General features: G+C 38.8%; 2 non-coding genes across 2 annotated transcripts; both read left to right on the top strand.

The window, feature by feature from the left end:
* The first annotated feature begins 1,163 nt into the window (after positions 1-1,163).
* trnaa-cgc (transfer RNA alanine (anticodon CGC)) lies at positions 1,164-1,235 on the top strand. Its single transcript has one exon. It is a non-coding gene; the product is annotated as a tRNA-Ala (tRNA).
* A 4,188-nt stretch (positions 1,236-5,423) lies between these two features.
* On the top strand, positions 5,424-5,497 carry trnan-guu (transfer RNA asparagine (anticodon GUU)). Its single transcript has one exon. It is a non-coding gene; the product is annotated as a tRNA-Asn (tRNA).
* The last annotated feature ends 2,002 nt before the right edge of the window (positions 5,498-7,499 follow it).

Raw genomic sequence — 7,499 nt, 5'->3', positions numbered from 1 at the left:
TCTGGTTAATAATGATTATTGTGAGGAAAAAAAAAAACAGCTCCTTGCATTAAGAGCAAGAGCAACCAACGCGCTTGCTTGTTGAGTTGGGTTTTATTCCGTGGTGCTCTTCCTCAGATGCAAAGTTATTTGGCGAGCAAGGACCTCTGAGAAGGAGCCTGAATCCATCAAGAACTCAGAAATTCTAAGATCGCACTGCCGTCTTGTGTACAGAGATCTGCTTCTTCCTTTTTGAGTGTTTTGGTGTTTAAGAGCATGCTTCCTACCTCGAATGTTTGTTTCAGGAGATGTGTTACCGGATCACAGATCATCTTGAAAAGATTTGGGATGCACTGGCTCAGTTATTTGAAGGAACCTATACCACCAATGCACTTCTGAGAAGCACCTGCACATTTTCGCAATCCTCTCTCTCACCTACAAAGTTATGAAGACACAGACGACCAACAAAAACTGATTTGACTCACTCAAGGCTTCACTCTTCTGTTGTGATGTCGTTTTAATTAGTGTTAGCTGTGATGAGGTGTTGTTTCTGCCTCTTAAAGTTTAAGAGTCTGCTCCTTTCTTCCTGGTATAGAAATAACATGTTCCATCTTTGTTTACAAACACCACTGTAAATTATTTGTCCATCTCTAAAGCCTGTGTGTATTGACAAGGCAATTCAAAAGCACATATTAAATAAGAACACGATCCTTCTTGTTACCATTCACGTGGTTGGAGCGTTGTTGCGCCCTTTAACGTTCTTCTACAATATTTACAGACAGGGCTTTATCACTGGAGTTGTGTGCATCGGTCCATGAACATCAACTGTACTGGTGTTTTTCTATGCGTAATTTAATCGCAAGCACTTAAAAGATGCAAAAAGGTTTCAAGGAAAACATAATTGAAAGACAATCGAGTAAGGAGGTAGAAAAACGCACCCCCCCCGTTGAAGAATCAACCACCGTCGCCCATGTGATTGGATATAAAAATAAATTATTCATTTTGCCCAGTCTCTGGAAGCTTCGATGCGATTATTTTCCCTTCCTTATTTCTTCATTCCCATTAATTTACTTTGTAGTAGAAGAAACGCGAAAGTGGGAAACTGCAGGCATTCTTCGTGAAGGGTGGATTGTGTTCAGTAAACATATGAACATCTTTACGTCAGTTCCACCATCGGCAGCCTAGGGGATGTAGTTCAGTGGCAGAGCGCATGCTTCGCATGTATGAGGTCCCGGGTTCAATCCCCGGCATCTCCAGGTGTCTTATATTACTGTGCTCACATCGCAATCTTCTGTTGAGTGAGAACTCTTTGCTCGTGTTCATAGAGAGCCAGTTTTACACAATTAATTTCAGTCACACACGAAGTGCTACAGTGTTGCTCTGCTGTTTTAAATGTACCTCCAAAGCATTTCGTTCTGTTAACTACCAAATGATTTGAACTAATTTGACGTCATATTCAGAAAATCCAGAGAAGGTCATCAGACTTTTAGTGGCTGTTGAAGAAAACACCTGTTGAATCTCACCAGGGATTTCTTGAGAGATCATTCAGCGAGCGAGTCCTCCCTCTGGACTCCAAACATTTTTAGTTAAACTGTTATTCACATACTCTAACGAAGAGAAACGTTAGTGTCTTCCGGTGTGTGAGCCCATTTCTCAAAAAAAAGTTATATAAATTTAATTGTTCTACTTTTTAGGCTTGCATAGTCTTATTAATATTTCAGTTAAATTTTAACTGTAGTTTTTTTTTCTGTAGTAACATCAGTTGATATTAATATTAGTCCTGATTTATATGTTTTTGTCATGGTTGATCTTAAGTAATTTTGTAATTAGTTTCAGTTTTGAAAAATCGCGCAGAGAAGCTACCAAAACTGGTAATGTTCATATAATGTGTAATGCAATAGCAGCATTTTGGGTTGAAAACAAAAAGTATATCTTGGTATGAATCCTAACACATCATAGGCAGCGTTCTAGGACTTCTCGCTTCAGATAAAGTTGTCAATACATCATAGATTTCTACTCAGTCAATATCAGCAGTTTTATCGGTACCGAACGCTAGATATAGATCCTGGCAATACTTCGTGAGATCATTGTAAGAAAATCCAAAATACTACGGAAGGAATCAAATTTATACGTTTCTTTGGATCGAGAATATGATCATTATGAGACTCAAAACATGCCTGTCTTTTCTTTTTTCGAGGACAAATGGATTATTGAGGTGTAAAGATGGGTTCAAAACCAAAATCACCTGCTATCGCTGCTGTTTCTTCAAATCCTTCAACTGATCATCGATATCGAGGAATAATATATAGTTTCTTCAAATCCTTCAACTAATCATCGACATAGAGAAATAATATTATACAACTTGTGGTTTTCTGTTAATTGCCAATTTGACTGTAATTACATCTTCGTTTACAGATGTCTTGCATGTATCACATGGTATAATAGTCGTCGTGCGTCCTCAGTTAAAATGTTTTAAAAAGTACGACAAAAGTACAACATTTATGGTTACATCCATATTAAAATGAAGGTAAATATACCAAGATATTAAAATACAATTGTACAGTTCTAACTTAATAATGCCTGTGAAGTTTTCCAACAAATCCGAACTGTAATTTTGAAATATTATAGCTGAGAATGAAAAGAGAGTACAAAGATCAAATTCAATGAGTGAAAATGCACCAGTAGTTCTCTAAACTGAGTTTCTTCCCTGAAATGACTCGCTAGCGAAGCACCAAGCAGCCTTGAACGGATCGCGGAAATCAAGTATACAGTACAGATGGATTCAGAGTGTGCTTTCCAACTTTTGTGCAACATTTTCCTTTGATAGGGCAGAGTTGTCTTCACAATCTGGGTTAAATAAAAAGGAGTGACGACAGTGTTAAACAGCTTTCCTTCTTGGGGAACAACGGTTGTGTTCCATATTTCTAATTATTTTGGTTTCAAGATCGCAATTTAGTGTGAAACATAAACGCCAGCTGGATAAGCTTTATTAATTTCCCTCACGGGATCAATAAAGTATCTATCTATAAATCTCTTACACGTCATTTACAATGGCCTTTCAACTAATAGCCCGTGCAGGGATCAAACTCTAGCTGTTCGTACAGTACGAGTTGCGTAAGGCTCTGCAACATGCAGATGAGAAACTAACCTCTGCTTCTTCATTATACACACAGTGAGCTATATATGCGAGCTTACTGCCTCCTACGGGCTCTGTATTTGATTGCGGTACAAGACCGGCCGTGGAGTTAAAGTGAGACGGGTGTGTACATTAAAAGGCTCATAGCGTCCCTGGGAGGGCTCAAACCACCACCCTTTTGGTTAACAACCGAACCACAAAGACTCATGTACAGCTTAACACTTCTCGGTCTCGGTGAAAGTGATACACTCCGTAAAATTTCCAGAGATTCATTTATTTTTAAATGAAAATCACCAACAGCGGCCGAGATCTACTGGAGTTTTTTCATTCTATACTGCGATTTCTGGAGGGTACCCTGTGGAAATACGAGTTTTGACGAGAAGGGATGGACATATAAGGTCAAAAGGCTTGGGGAATTGAACTTTAAGGTGAAGACTGCGGGTTCAGTAGCAGCAGAACCTGATCAGTATCAGTTGACTCCGATATACTTTGAAAATGAACTTGGGGATTTAGAGTCAGACGTGCTACCGTTGCACCATGGGGTACTTAATTTAAAAAAATAGGAAAAAAAAATCAGTGTTCCTGGATCTGTAATTGAGAACAACACCTGCACAAGAGCTGCGCAGGAAGAATAAAATGTTGTCTGGGAAGAAGAGACTCTCTTCGGAAGAGCGGCGCTCTTAACAGATTTTTTTTTGTCTCCTTTGGGGAATTCAAAGGCGCTGATAGATGTGACCTCGTGGCGCAACGGTAGCGCGTCTGATTCCAGATGAGAAAGCTGCGTGTCAGCTATTGGTTTTTCAGGTTCTGCTGGTCCTGAACACGGAATTCACACCATGCAGTTGAGTTCTATCTGTACACCACATAGATAATCTAAACAAAATAGAGCAGTACAGGACACGCAGTGTGGAGCTCACACAGCGAATAGCCTTGAACACAAGAGAAAAGGCACCGTTCACATCTGCTAAACATCACGCCCAACTTTAGAGACAGCTGCGTCAGAGAATGGAATCCCGGAAGTTTCAGATAACTTCTTTTAATTCAGGTTCAATCAAACCTGAAAGTTAATGAGTTTCCGGACACTTTTGTTTTATTAAAAAAAGTGTCTGAAGCCTGAAAATGTAATTTGAAAAAAAAACGCTATTGTACATTAGCAGGTGCTTTTTGTAACGATTTGCTATTTCATGCTGGAAAACAAAGGAAACAGACCCAACGTTTGCTTTCAGGTGCGGTTCATTACATAATAGACATCTATTACTGAGGAGCTTGAATATAATTTACACGAGCCAGGTAGAAGTCGAACCTTCAATCTTATGATCCGAAATCAGACGCGTTATTTATTAAACCGCTGACATTTCACATAACCTGAATTCCCCCATAGTGTGCTCAGCGCCGCTACTAGTAATGCACCGCTCCGTCTAAAATTTCAAAGTGAAAAACATGTGTTTTCTGATTTTTATGAGTTTTAAAATATAATCTCTTTAAATATGACAAGGGTTTTATGTTTCGCACTGAAATTCCGATTGATTGAGAATTCAGAGAAAGACTGTTTTCTTCCACAACACCGTATAATTATCACATCCACCAGACTCTCCAACCTCTCCAGACCTTGCTGGGTGAGCAATTGCTCCGATAAATTAGGTCACGTATCATGTTAAATCATTTCTTCTCAACACATTTCCTGGTGCACGTTTTCTCTATGAAAAAAAGTACATTTTTCCCTTGAACGATTTTTCGTTTTTATCAAAGCGTACAGAAAGAAAAAAAGAAGAAGAAATAGTGTCGCAAAAGAACTCTGTCGCCCTTGGGAGATGTCAAACGCATTGGACATGAAAAATGCCAGATTAAAGCCTTCTCTTCGTTTCTCAGTGTCGGGGCTGCTATGTAAAAGAGGCAATTTGCTCTGAGAGCAGGTTCAGCGCTTACTAAACGCAGATGTCTCAGAGCGGTGTGTCCAAGTGGCTGTAAAAGGTGATGGTTGTCCTGTCACCGTAGCTTAGTTGGTTAAAGCGCCTCTTTATGAAACAAAAAAAACGAAATTCAAATCCCAGCCGTGTCTTTCTTCCTTTCTTGTAGTACAGAACGTACCATTTTGGGCACTCACAAAGGGCTTGTTTTCGTTAAATGCATGTGTTCATTTCCTTTCTGGAAAACTTATTTTTGATGAAATTCACACAGCTTGCGGAAAATGAAATCCAATTCTTGGTTATCAGTGCAGAAGAAATATTACCGGCTGGCAAAATAAACGGTTAGAGATTTTTTTTTTTTAACCGGGAATTTGTGATTCGAGAGAAAAACCTACATGTCAGTCTCTGTGGCGCAATCGGTTAGCGCGTTCGGCTGTTAACCGAAAGGTTGGTGGTTCGATTCCACCCAGGGACGAGTTTCTTTGGCGATGTAAATATTGTCTTCGGTCGATTGGATTTCTCAGCGACACCATAGCCATTTTAATATTTGCAACAAATGCGAGTGTTTAACACGTGTCAGGATCACCAGGAAATGTCCAATAATGCCCAACATCGTAACTCCCCAGAAAACCATATTCACCCAAGAAAAATGATCGTCGAATCGTCATTTATAGTCCAGTTGAATCCTCTGCTGAAATATCTTAAAAATACAATGCAGGCTTGTTTGAGAACTTGACAAGCATTGTTACGATAGCACTGTGCAGTTGGATTTTGATATTTTGACATATTTACCTTAAATTTAAACATAAATACTATACAGTCTATTGTAATTTTAAAATATGTCAGCTGAGGATGCAAAGGGTTGAAAGGGAAAGGTCAGAGGGTATAGTAACAACAAGGTTAGGATTTGTGGAGGTGGTAGGGGTGTTGATGGTTTTTCTCTGTAGAGGATGATTGAATGTTTTATCCTTCTCTGAAGTGAGAAACTGGAAGAGTTGGGAGTTGAGAGATCTGATGATGTTAGATATAAAAGGAAGTTGATGTGGAGCTGTTAGCAGTAAAAATTACTTAATGTCTTTGATGTTGTCATCAAAGATAAACTGTAGTCAGCAAAGATAAAAAGAAAATTATCTTTGCTTACTGCCCTGTCTTTCTCACACCTGAAGAAGGCTCCACAGCTGAAATGTTGAGATTCTTTTCTTCTCTTTTCAGCAGGAATAGTCCTTTACTTGTTCCTTTGCAGCCTATGCTTGCTGACGCAGCTACTCACCTGATATTTAACATTCCTATAATCACAAATATGAATACCACTGTGGGTTTTTTTTCCATGATTATTTATTCTGTCATTGAAGCATATTTTATATCATACCGAAGTGTCATAATCACTGAAAATCTTTTTTTTTCATTTAGAAAATAAGAAAATGATAAATCACTATGAATTGCATTTAGCCTGTTCTGATCTAGATATTCTATATACTTTAACATGCCATGTTCACAACGTCACAACTCAGAAATGCAACAGTGAAGTGTTGTTATAACAAATGTACATACTGTTGGTGACATTGAAATGTTTTGGTAATGAGGAAGGAGGGACATGCAATGTTCACAGGATCAAATTTAAAAAACAATACAGTAAAATTTATTGTACTTCGGGATTATGAGAGCCTGTTACATTGTGTCTCACACCTCAGTGTCAGAATTTTGAGACGTTTTTATAACCAGGGGGAAAACACTTTAACCAAATCAGCCAAGGTGCTATCAGAGTATTAACATCATGTCTGCGTCGGTGATTACAGCTGACTATCGCTGGAGGACAGTTCACTGTGAACAAGTCAACCTCAACTGTTCTATGCTGCATTCTACCCTAGTGGTAAATATTGGTTTCCGTGCGTGTAATATTCCTTTTTTTGTCAAATATTTTCAAGCACAAAGTTTGCTGTTGAAAATAAGCCTTGTGGTTCTCAATGTTGTGATCCTTTTCCCCCAGTGTCACCCAAATTGATACATTGTGCTTTGGCAATTCTTCAGGCTATATTGTTTAGAGGAGCTCAGTTGAATTAGTTTGTGTAGATAAAGTATTTCTTTTCCCTTTAATCCTTTAAAACATATTACATTTTCAATACATTGTATCTTTCTTCCTACTAATTGTAGCGGCAATGCTTGTTAATAAGACAGAATTAAGTGTTGCTGTGCTTTCCCAAATAAGGCCCCATCTCTCTCTTCATCTTTGTGGTGCAGCCACAGAGAAACTATTCATGCAGGCTGATTTAAAGATGTTTTCTTTTGATAAGGGACAGCTCCCAAATGGGGATGCATTTAGCTAAGCCTGGCTATCATGATCAATGGTCATCCATTGGCGCCTATCTGTCTAGGGAGTGCCAGATGGACATCTGGACTGCATTCCTAAGTGTCAGGAGTAAGTGACTCATATCTCACCTTGATCAACCAATCAGGGACTGGTAGGGCCGAGTAACCTA

This window comes from Atractosteus spatula (genome assembly GCF_055471065.1).
Source record: "Atractosteus spatula isolate fAtrSpa1 chromosome 10 unlocalized genomic scaffold, fAtrSpa1.hap1 SUPER_10_unloc_5, whole genome shotgun sequence".
NCBI lineage: Eukaryota > Metazoa > Chordata > Actinopteri > Semionotiformes > Lepisosteidae > Atractosteus > Atractosteus spatula.
This window is presented reverse-complemented; position numbering and strand designations above follow the sequence as displayed.